The sequence below is a fragment of the Heliangelus exortis genome, chromosome 5 (genome assembly GCF_036169615.1).
Source record: "Heliangelus exortis chromosome 5, bHelExo1.hap1, whole genome shotgun sequence".
Lineage (NCBI taxonomy): Eukaryota > Metazoa > Chordata > Aves > Apodiformes > Trochilidae > Heliangelus > Heliangelus exortis.
Window position 1 is genome coordinate 26,039,728 of NC_092426.1, and position 13,136 is coordinate 26,052,863.

The 13,136-nt window shown below is 37.7% G+C and overlaps 1 protein-coding gene across 2 annotated transcripts in view; it reads right to left on the minus strand.

The window, feature by feature from the left end:
* Positions 1 to 13,136, minus strand: part of NPAS3 (neuronal PAS domain protein 3) — a 588,621-nt gene that overhangs the window by 435,753 nt on the left and 139,732 nt on the right. The gene's annotated exons all lie outside the window — the stretch shown is intronic.

A 13,136-nucleotide genomic window follows, 5' to 3' on the forward strand; every position in this document is an offset into this window, starting at 1 on the left:
TCCTAAAAAAAAAGCCAGCATTTTATCACAGTTTGTGACTTCATGACCTCCTGCAAGAACTGTGGAGCCTTAAATTAATAAAACCATTATTTTAACCCATGCATTCACCATTATTTTAACCCATACATTCACCATTATTTTAACCCATACATTCAAACACATTTTTTGTTTTGTGCTGGAATTGTAATGAAGTTCATTTTAATATTTCACAATAATTTATAGTCAGTGCTATTTAACTATCTCTTATACCTCTTCACAACTTAGTAACTCCACTGACTTCAAACATGCTAGTCTTGGTTCTACCAGCTATGTTAGGATTCATCTCTATGCAATTTCAGTACAACTTCACCATAAATGATGAAGGCTCAACCTCCACTCCCATGTGCAGAGCCTGTCCCACTTCCAAAGGCAAGCACAGCATGTTCTGCTCTAGCTTAAACCAGGTGACTATAGCCATTAGATGCCAAAAACCCAGCTGGGGTTTGTCACAACATCTGGTTCCCTGCAATACTCAATTTCTTCTAAATGTGTACACCTCTGACTGAAGCACATCCAGAAATACACACAGATGGTTTGTTTTGGGTTTTTTTTCTTACAGAATGGAACTCCACTATCAATATTTCAAAAGCTTAGTTTGCAAGAAAATATACAAATGAAAGCCCTAAATATAGAAATTGTTCTGGACCACCTTCCCTTGTCTACTCAACCTTTTACTGCAACTGAAATTTCTCTTTTCCTGTCTCTCAAACTGTATCTGACTAAAAGAGAGAACATCAGCCTCATCAACTCTTAAAACTGCTCCTTGAAATAAAGCTGTAAATAACCTCTATTATTTGTCTGTCTAACTAGATATATAGAACCCCTTCCTCTATCAGAGTAATGCAGCGGACTATCAGCAAGAACCTCTTCTTGTATGTGTAGCAGCTCTCACACACAGCAGCAGAATCCCTATGGCTCATTGAGTACTCAGCCCAAGTACTCCAGTACAAGTTCACACACCAGACCAGTAATATTCTTCACTATCCTCTTTTCAGTGTCTTTAACTCCCTTTCACTCAAAACAAATGCATTCTGTACAAGATGTATTCCGTGTTACAAGTGTCCATTGTCAGGGTAGGGTGCTGCAGGGTGAGTGACATTCCAAAAGCACTGGCTGATTCTCTTGGTGGATTTCAGCTCCCTGGAATGGATCCCATGCTGCCTTGCTCTCCATTTACCTCCCTCTTTTCCCCGAGTCCTGCTGTGACCTGCAGCCTGTGGTCTGGGTGGGGCAGTACACTGCTCCCAGAGATCCTGCATTCAAAGACAGCAGCATCTACATTTTGTGTACACACACTTGTTCACATACACAGATTTGGGTCTGCTCTCACCTATTTTGGGTTCCTATAAAGCTCAAATTACAGTAAATAGGGTTTTTTCAAAGACAAACTGCTTCTCAGCTCTCAAATTCCCACCCGGGCTTCATATAAGAGGGGTTATCTGGCCTTTTGACCCTAAGACCTTCAGACAAGGTAAACAGGCTTGGATATCTTCAGCAGCAAAGGATGGAGACTGAGGTCAGATGGTAGGGGAGGTATATTAAGGAATATTAGAAAAGGTGCACCTCTGCCCCTCACCAAGGGGCATGTCACCCCTTTTTGCCCTCCATGCCCTCCATACCCTTTGGTCCATCTGACTGCTGCTTACTTGGAGCAGCCTGGTGTGCCCCAGCCCTCCACACTCAGGGACAGCAGGGAGGGAAGCTCAGAAATAAACAGGAAGAAAAGAAGTAAATCAGCTGAGAGCTTACAGGTATGGATAAGAAGACAAAGCAACACACGTGATGTCACGGTAGGCACCTGCAACAGACCACAAGATCAAGAAAAGGAAGTAGATGAAGTTTACTTTATAGAACTGGAGGAAGCTTTACAGTAATAGCCCCAGTATTCATCGATAAGTCTACGGAGTAAACCCTTTCCAAAGCTACTTCCAAGCACACGAAAGACTAGAAGTGACTGGCAGCAGCAAACATGAATTAGCAAGTGCAAATAATACCTGACCAACTCAACTGCCTTTTATGAGATGTTTAAGTTGGATGTAGCAAAAGCAGTGATATGGTTTACCTTGACTTTACAAACATAAATTGCCAGGTTGGAAAGGACCTCACGGATATTCTAGTCTAACCTTTCTAAGTAAGAACATTTTAGTTGAAATGTCCCAGCATGTCAAGATGAGTCTTGACACTAAAACTATGCAGAGTGTGGGAATCCAACAGTTCCATAGGGAGATTATGTCCAACTGGTCTCAAGGTGAAAAATTTTCTTTTGATGTCCAATAAGGATATCCTCAGAAGTAACTTGCACCCATTACTACTCATCTTTTCCATATGACTCCTTGAAAAAGAAAGTCCCCATCTTCTTGCTAGCCACCTTTATGTACTGAACATGGCAGTAAGGTCCCCTCTAAGCCTTCTTTTCTACAACTCCAACAGTCTCCCAGTAGGTCCTTCTAGTCCAACTGATGAGAAACAGACTGCATAAGTACACAATGAAGTGAACAGAAAATTATCTGAACCACCGAAATGCTGGGATCAGTAGTACAAAGTCCAACTGGCAACTAATTTAGTACTGGTGTCCTTCAGAGATCACTATTGGAGCCAATATCAATTAATGTCTGCTTTAATGATCTGGATGATAGGATGACATGCATCCTCAGCAAGTTCCTGAACAGTATCAGATTGGGGCAGCACCAGTAGAGGTATCCCCCCCATGTCCTTCCCTCCCTCCTGTGTGTTTCACAGATGAATTGATTCTCCCACAATCCTGAGATACTGAACTGACCTTTGCAGCTGAACTGCTGCATAATCAGACAGATGCTTCTGCCCCTTTAGTGTTATCCCACACATACACAAAATTTAACCATGGCTCCCCTACAGTTTCTTTCCCAGCTAGAGAATAGCAGCATTGAGAACAAGAAGCTGGATAGATGCACATCCCTGCTCCACCTTGCTACTGCTTCCCAAGGCTCTGTGTTTTGCTTGTCTTTCCCTCACCTTGTGAAGGGCTGCCTGCTCTAAGTCCATAGTGAAAGGAGAGGTGAAAACCTTCTGACTCCATTTAGATGGAACCTTTTCACCTCCTCACCTTGAATTAGGGGCATACCTTCCCCTCATTACTAGCACTTTATATTAAGAGGAGATAAGGCGAAAGATAAGACATGACAGAGTATGCCACTGTCACAGGAAGCAAATACAGTAACTATAAAATCAAGCAATAGTTAGTGATTCTGTGAACAGTGTATTCTCCATTCTTTCACAATATGTGATTAGTAGTGATAATTTCAGAGCTCCAATTCGCCACTAATTCAAAAGCTACATTCTATGGCAGTAAAAAGCAGAGGCCACATGAGTAAGCTTTGCAGATGGTCCCAAAAAGTTATTTACTTCTTCATCAGCCAGTAATAAACAGCTGCATTCTTGTGTCTTTTCTGCTTTTGTTTTATGTGCCACAATGTATAAGCTTATTTCTTGAAAAACTGAGAATGTACAGAATATCAAAATACATTGTACTGAAAAGTTACTTAATTGAAGATAACACAAAATGGCAAAAGATGACTTACAAAACATGTGAAAGACAAGACTCAAAGACAGAACCAAAAGAATTTGCAGTCTTTTTTACAGCTCTATAGCTCTTTACTTGAATGAAAATATAAAAATAGGCTTTAAAGAAAAAAGAAAAAAAAAACTTTCTACATTACTGAATTCTAACATGGCTCTTTGATCACATTTTTCAGATGTTCTTTGAATTATTTTATAGACATCCCTAAATCAGTGTTTCACAAAAAACAAACCAACTCCCCTGTCCCCATGTTCTGTGCAATTGTAGCTTAACCTACACTGGCAAAGGCAAAGAAAAAAAAAATTACATTACATTTGTTCCCTAAATGGAATAAACTATTATACCTTTATTCTGGTACTCTTCCATTTGCTTTCCAGTTTTGCTGCCACAGAGGTATTAGCAAGGGCTGTGATTTCCCACACACACTTTTAGCAGATACACTTACTCCAGCAGGGATATACCAGCAAATGTTGGGGTTTTAAAGTGTGTCCAGCCAAGTATCCGATAGCACTCCATTGTTATAATTTCATTTAAAAGAAATAACTTTTTTCACACTAATTAAGATTATAAACTATGCATAGGTAGAATTTTATTATCTGAAAAACAGAAGGTTTAAAGTGAGTTTTAACTGTGCACTTCTACAGATTTCAAAGCATATATTTGAAATGATTGGTGAAATATGAAGAGGTAGGAGAAAATGTGTGCAATATATTTAGCAGCATGACTTACAAAAACCGTTCAGCAAGTTAAAAATCTCAATTTGGTACAGTTGCCACCATTAGTAAAATGAGTATTTCTATTCACCTGCAAATCCGCATTTTTGGCTAGTTAACCAGCAGTTGAATTCACAGCTGGCAGTTAGGCAAACAATTACCTAATCTGCATGAGAACTGCTGAAGTTTAAACATTTGGATGTAGAGAGTACAATTCACTATTGCTATAATGAATTGTACGGTCAGATTCTTTACTATTCACATTTTTAGCACAACCAGGGTTGTTTTTCCCTTCCTTTACTGAGAAGGCAGGTATTTGATTCTGAACTACTTCAGTGAAATTAATTCTAAATAAATCCAGTATTATTGAATTATATCATACCCTATTTCCATTGTCAAAGGACTGTGAAGAATACAGGATCTTACTCTGCCTTTGATTCCTTGTTATTATTTTTAAGGCAGGGGTTCTCAGAAAATAGTTAATACAAAATAATTCATCTGCAGAAGAACTGAACCTCAGTCTTCCAAGCACTTTTTATTTGGGTGGGAGAAAAACTGATTGATTATTCTCAATTTGATATGCATAGATGCAAAGTATGTCCTTCTCCCTGGAGCATGCATTGGCATCTGAAGCAGAACATGTGGAGGAAACAGCTTTTCAGGCATCAGAAATGACAGAAGTAGGAGCACAGGTAGACTCATTGGATACAGTTCTTTGACCCATATTCAATTAATGCATGTGCTTTACCCAACATCAGAGGCTGCACAGAAACCGCATTAGAGTTTGCCATCCAGTCTTATGCAGTTCCTTCCCTTTAGAAAAGCATCAGAAAATGACCATTTTCACATTTGCAGAAAACTGCAACAAGACACTGCCTTCCAAAGGATCCACCAGGGCTTTGCCCCAGCAGCAAGCAGAGGTGTGAGTAGGTGGGTGCAGGCAGACCAAAGATAGCAGGGATGGAATGATGGCAATGCCACATGTCACGAGTCCCCCAGCACTCTGCAGAGGGACAGCCAGCAGGCAATTTGCATATTGGGGCACTTAGCATGCAGGGAAATCCACATAGCTACAGCTTGACTGCTTTTGGTTGAAGCTGGACCAGAGATGCCTACGGGGGCTACAGTCACACTTGTACTGGCAGAGCAGAAGTAACCTGAGACAAGTGACTCAAAAATGGTTTTTCTTTAGGCAAAAATTTACTGTCAAAATAAGCACCCATGCCTGTGTACTCACATACACATATTCACAAACTTTTCTAAACATACACAACATGTTTCTTTGCTGTTCATTTAGAAAGAAAAAAACCACACTATTAGTTTTTTAGAGGAGTCATAGGCATCCCTTTGGGTGCCTTCTTGCATGTCACTGGAAAAATGTCTATCCATACAATATACTTGAGTGTAGTATAAAGCAACTCAAATGAAGAAGGTAAAACAGAATGGTGACACCACCTGCCCAAAGCCTTTTCTATCACTTCCAGGCACTCATATTATAGGATCTTTAGGTGTCAAAATGTATTTGAATCAATTGGTACTTGTCTGATTCATGCCAATAATTCAAAGACTACAGTAAACAGGCACTTATTTTGGCAATCTTTGAATAAAGTCCACATTGGGGTTTAGGGGACATCATTTCTATCAGATGCATATTCAAGAAACACAGAGCAAGCAATATATATGCCCAGGTGCCACAAACACACAAAACTTGTTAGAATAACCTTTTCAAGAGACTTCACAGAATTCAGACAACACACTTCTCACTTTTAAACTGATTTCTCTCCAAGTATTAATCTCACAGACAGAAGATGTGATTAAATACATTCTACCCCTTAAAAAAAAAAAAAAAAACAAAAAAACCAAAACAAAACAAAAAAACCCAAAACAAAACAAAACAAAAAAACCCCAAACCAACAAACAAACAAAAAAACCCTAAAAAGAAACCAAAAAAAACCACCCACACCACAGTTTTGGAAGAAAGTCCTAATGGTCTCTGAAAATCAAGCTCAAAATAATACTGATGGCCTAAGAATTTGAATGCTGCAACTTGTGCCACTGCAAATTTTAGGACACAACTAATCAATGCTTTTTTAATGTTTACTTAAATCCTTCAGAAGAACTTCTTTGTTTTTTAAGAGTTACAGAAAGCAAAGGCTCTTAGTCATGTAATACTGCACAGATTAGTTCTATATTAGTGTTTCTAGTATATAAACCAGAATTGGGTCCTTTCTAACACACTGGTAAGTACCAAGCAGTAGTTCATTTCCATTAGCTACAATGTATGTCAAAAAATAATACTGGGTTATAAGTAGTCATGATGCAAGAAATAAGAAATTAAATTCATGGGTTTCTACCCTCCATTCTGGCTTTCCTTAGTGGATGCATTGTCTGTGGGCTTGATTCCATAGGGTGCTTAAATACAGAAATAAATAAATAAATAAAATCTAATGAGCTGTGCCACTGAGGTCACTGAAACTATTTATGTTCAACATTATGTACATGTCTAAAGTGCTTTTCTGGACTGCAGCCCACATTAGCTTCCATTTTATAGAAAAATACAGTGAACCGTTTAATAAAATAGAAGACACTGGATTAAGGGATATTGTGGATCATGTCAAAGTTTTTCTGGCTTTGATATATATCTCTTAATTACTAAATGTACTCAGTCTTACTGCTATCCTGTGCAGGAACAGTACATTTTGGACACATTCTACTTCACCAGTGTGAAATAACTTGTACAGAATATAGAAGAAATGACTGTAGTAGAAGAAATCTGTAGTATCAGTTCAGTGCTTCAGTGTCTTTAAGTGTTAAAACCAGAATAATTCTGGGTACAAACATGTCTGCAGATCTCTTCCACAGACCCAAGATCTATTTTGCTGAAGATTTTTGAAAGAGATTAAGGAAATAATATTCAGGTGAAAATTCTCATAAACAGAAGAGAAACCCAGGAACTCAAAATGCTACAAACAATCTCCAAATTAATCTCTCAAACTGATTGCAACAAGATTTAGCAATATGCATAAAATCAATATAACACACAAATGTTTCAAGAGATAAAATTTAAAATAACATGCAGATTATATAAAACTGCTACCAAACTAAAATATTTCTCTTACCTTTCCCATAAAAAAATACCCTGAGACACATTCCACCTATTGGAACTGCTGATCTTCCTACCTTTATCTGAAAACTTGCATATTCAAGATTTTGTTCCTTTAAATCACAGTGTGGGATTAAATAAGGCTATTTTGTTATTTATAGTTAATTTCATTTCACAGAACCTGGCCTTTAGATATTAACATCTAATTCGTAATTTAAAAAAATCACAACTCCTTTAAATATTAATAGCTTTATAATACTTTTTTGATAATATTTTTGCTTTTCTGAAGACTCTTAATGCTCACTTTAATTTGTTGTGTAAGCTGTACAGAAGCAACAACTATTACCATTTATATTCATAATAATAATATATAGTCTAAGACTTATGGATTTTAATATTAGCTTAGTAAACTGGGAACCGTGGGATCATTTTGTTTGCATCTTTCTGGGGAACTTTTATTGGTGCTTATTCTGTACTGAAGCAAAAGCTTTCTCCAGTTAAGTGTCATTTGACAAACATCACCTCCTGATTATGCTTGTATAAAAAGAAAATATTTTTCCTTTTCAGTACCCTAAATGCAGAAGCAGAAAATGACCCTCTATACTCCGCGACCTTTTTTTAAAAAAAAGTACTCCTAATGGAAAAAAAGCTAGGGGAAAAAAAAGAATAAAAATAAAAAAATAAAAAAATAAAAATATCAAGAGGAAAAAAAACGAAAACCTGAAATGAAACAAAAATAATCAAACCCCTCAAACCTAAAAAACAAAAAAAAACCCCCACAGTATATTCCTATAAGTAGACTGTAGGAGAGAAGGAAAGAAAAAGAAAAGGGTAAGAATCAATGGATGACAACCTGATCCATGCATGAACAGTACAGGAGAGATGTTTATTACTTCAAGTGTGGGGCTCTTGGCCCACAAACAGCCCCCTGAAAAATCTTCATGCCTCAGGTGCACCTCTGCATTTTGCCAATAAACTATCAGTATTTCAGTACCCAGTAAACATTTCAAAATAAGTCCATTTGACTTATTCCCACAGAAAAAGACATTCTTCTAGATAAGACAGATTATGAAAGGTGCCTGAATCCCTTGTGCTTAATCGTATTGGTAAAGTGGCATTTGGAAAAAATAAAATCTCACAACATGTGTAATCATTCTAGAATTAGGGTTATACAGTAAGTGATGAAACACCCTGAAATATGTTCTTCAATTATCCATTTAGCATCACCAGAGACAATGTTGTGTATGCCATTTCTGCCAAATTAGAAAGGAAAGTTGGATACCTGACTTCTAGAAATTCATGAAATGATAAAGAACAAACTGATCAGAGGATAAAAACCATACTAAATATATACAAACTCAATGGCCTCTGAGCATCATCGTTGGTAAAACCATATACTGTAATTATTTCTCTGAAGTCAGTGTGACACCACTGAGTGCTAAATATTCATTCTTTGGAATAAATATGAATTTAGAACTATTCATCTTTTTTCAAACAGCTGACATGCTGCATAAACAGAAAGTATATATGGGTTTTTTTAAGTAAACAATACAATAAGTAAAGTGATTTATTATGCAATTTATCTCTTTCCATCTTTATGCTCTTCATAATTCAGATCCACACAGGGCAGTTCATATACCATTAATATTTCCCAGATGTGTTTGACTTTAAGGCTATGATCATTTTAAATGTTTTTAAATGTATGCCATTTATCATTAGTGTTATGGTGGTGTCATTCGCATTATTATAGTTACAGTTGTGTCAGCAGTTCTATAAGCCCTTATTTCAGGGGTTCAGAACTTGGCAGTAAGAAGTGGTTACAGGCTGAAACCTGGCATAAAGTATCCTGGCTTGGGAGCAATTAAATTCCTTTCTGAAAAGGCTAGCAAAGGATTTAGTCCTGAAATTCTGCAAAAGAGAAAGAAACACGTTCACGGTTTTAAGATGCAAAGTTCTGCTGCCAGATCTTAGAACTGGTTTTGAGCAGAAATAAGAAAAGCCCAAAGAATGCCCTGGGGGAAGCAGAGTGCTGGTGAGGCTAGAGGCAAACCACTGTTATTTTGAGCAACTCAGATTTGAGTGTTTCAAGCATCAAAAACAAAACAAAAACAAACAAACAAGAAAGCAGCAGGGCACCTCAGTGACACTTGTAGCACCTGGAAATTCAACAAGTATACCTTTTGCATGGGACTTCACAGAGCAGAATGCAGCATTTCCCAAAGTCCATTAACCTACAAGTGTTCTCCCCACTCAGCAATAACAGGATAAGCTTGAATTTAAATTGTCATGTTTTATTTGCAGCTTCATTGACCTCACAGTTCTGACTGTTCTATCTTAAATAAACTGGGACTGGAGTCTGTGCTGGTTCTGTCTGGGATAAATTTCTTCATAGTGTGGGTATGGGGCTATCTTTAGGATTTTTGCTGAAAGAAACATTGATAATACAGGGATGCTTTTATTGTTGCTGAGCAGTGCCTACACAGAGTCAAGGCCTTTCCTGCTCCTCACCCCACCCCACCAAGGAGAAGGCTGGGGATGCACAAGAAGCTGGGTGAACGCCTTCCTGCCAAGGGGAAGCAGTGAATGAATTCAGTGGTTTGGTTTGGTTGTGTCCGTGGCTTTTGCTTTCCCTGTTGAACTGTGCCTATTTCAACCCCTGAGTTTCCTCAATTTTACTCCTCCAGTTCTCTCCCCTCACAGCCCACCAGGGAGGAGTGGCTGTGAGCCTTAGTTGTCATGTTAAGTCATACAGAATTACTGTGCCACACAACTAGGGTCACACAAGAAATCCTGACAACTACCTCAAGATTTTTATGCTACTCTGAAACTCTTTTGAGTAGACCCGTTCTACAAGAAATGTGTTAAGGCTCCTGCAGAAACTCAGTGGATAGTTGAGAATATCAGAGAAAATGAAAAAGCCTGCCCTGCTTGCCAATCTACAGAATTTCAGATCCTGTGAGCAATTCCTACTGCCAGTTATTAGAAATTTCAGATTTGCCAGTTATTTGTTTGGTTTTGGTTTTTTTCCTTCTACGACCTGGGCCATGCAGCAAGAATATAAGTACTTCTTAAGTCCTGCTTACAGAACTCCTATTCCCAGAAAAGTACCCGTGTTTCCCTTCTTCAGGAAAACAGCTTCTGTAAAATCAGGTTTCAGGGAGCATCTCCAGAAGAATCACTTGCTTCTTCCCACCAGAATTCACTACCTTCCTTCCATCCTTACACAGTTATTCAGATGTCCCCACTTTCAAACCTCCAAATTTCTATTTTTCCTTACCACAATTTTGTTTTCCTTTGCCTTTCATTTCACTTTGGCACAACTCCTTCCAGATACATCAACAGGAGCCATGCCCCAGTGTCTTCTCTAAAAGTCAATTGCAATGTGTAGTAAGTTGTTAAGTTGTTGAAGTTCTACCAGAAAAAGTTCTTAGCATGCTACAACTTCTAACAGAATTTCTGCTATTGCTGTTCCCTCACCTCCCCCAAAGAACACCTGCTGTTGCTGTGCTCTTCTTCCTTCCCCCCTGCTACACTAGCAGCAAGGAAACTGGCTACCAAGACTGCCTGACACTACACTACTTATGTCAGTAATTATTTCTCTCTTTTTACCAGAGCAGCACCATAGAAGAAATTTTGCATTTCACTCACACGAACAACAACAAAAAGATTTACAATTTTTTTGTTAGAACTAAGTATCAATTCCTGATCAACTACAACACTTAATATACCCATCTTTTCAGGGACACAGATTGAACATCTCTGATCAGAAAGGCTGAATATTTTTGGTCAGGACATGGAAACTTCTTGTTACCCTTCTCACCAGGCAGTCTCTCCTCAACCAGTCACGTTATTTAAGACATTTTACCTCGTGTCCTCCCTTGTTGCCAGATACAAAACTTCAACAGAAAAAGAATCTAGGCTTTTCAGCAAATCCTTGGAAACTCTGGATTTATGGATGATTGCACCACTCCTATATAAACAACTAGGGAAAGAATGTATTACTCAGCTATCTAGTCAAATATGACTAATAACTGATTATCAAATATTTTACTCATAGATTCTCCTTACTTTCCACCAGAGGGCTACAGAACTCCCAAAATGCTGAAAAACAAAGTTTCAAACCTTTCCAAATTAAATGTATCTGTATATGTTCTATACCTCATTGCCAATTGCCTAGGAGCATAGTTTTCAAATGATTTTTAGAGATAAGTCAAAAGAATTCAGAGCTTTTCACAGTTTTGAAATTGGCAAAACTTGTGACTGAACAGACTTAAAGAATAGTTTCAACATTTGAAGCATTGTCCATAGGCCATGTTTTTGTTTCTGTCCTCATAAAAAAAGTCCCTCCTACTTCCTATTTTTCACGTACTTCGCACATCCACTGCACAGAACAGCACCACAAGCATTATCCAAGTTCAAAAGTTATTTCCAACTGGTTTTCTCCTGTATGCAAAGTTTTTACTTTTTACTCCCCCATGTAATGCCCTACTGCTTCTGGGTACTTGCCATTCACCCTTCCCTGCTATGGAGTGCTCCTCCTTGGGACACCATGAGACATTCAAAACTGAAGTTCAAATTAAAGGGGGACAGCAGGGATGGGAAAGAAATACACATGGTAAATACATAAGGACACATAAGGAGTTCTTCAGGAGAAGAATGAAGTCATGAGCAAATTTTTCAACAAAGCTTAATACACACTACTGCTTTCCTTTTGTAGAACTAGACTTAACTTTCAACAGCTCACATGAAATTAAATTGACAGCCAAATAAAACTTATTGAGATCTTCCATTTAAGTTATGCCAAAAACTAATCCTAGGTAAGGAGACTGACAGTCAGCAAGAGGAGAATTGATCCTTAATCTCCACCTAGCAGTATGTTCAAAGCAATGAATAGCAATCAGTTTAACCTCTTTTCCTTGTATACAATGCACTGGCCATTTTATTTTTGTTTTACACTTTACATGGCATTAACTTTTCCCCCCTACATTATAAATATGACAATCTACACCATTCATGCTGTCAGCTATAAAATAGGAAGATATATCCCTTCATTCCACACACAAAAGGAAGTTAAATTTCTGAATCTAGCACTAAGGCTGGTCATTCTTCCACACTATTTTTCCCTTTCAAATTGGTAAAGAGCCCAAACATCAAGTTAAAGCAAACATATGTCTTAGATAAATATGGTCTAACTAAAACATTTTTCCCCTTGTAATATCAACATTTACAACTAGTAAAAGCCCAGAGAAGCAAGGATTGGGTTTCTTTCAAATGCAAAGAGAAGAAATACTTGTACAATTTGATTGACATAAGAAAACAATTTAAAGATACTGTGTTTTTTCCAGATTCTACTGCTACATTTGCCAAACTATAAATGGTCTGATAAAGTCTGCAAGTTATAAAAAATATATTGTCTGCTGTATTTATATGGCACTTCCTTTCAGTGCTACAGTTCAAAGGCAAGTAGAACTGCATAGCTCCATGAATTAGCCCTACAGCTACTATAAGCTACAACCGGTTACTCTGGAAGCAACGGAACAAACTCTGTTATCACCATAGAAATCCTATGGAATGTAGTTTCCTGCTGGTTTGTAATGGCATTTAGAATAACTATAATGGAGATATAGTCTTTAATATTGCAAGTAATGTATCAAAACCATGCATGTTCTAATACAATTTCAAAACTGAGAATTCTTCATAGGACATTACACATTACATAGACATG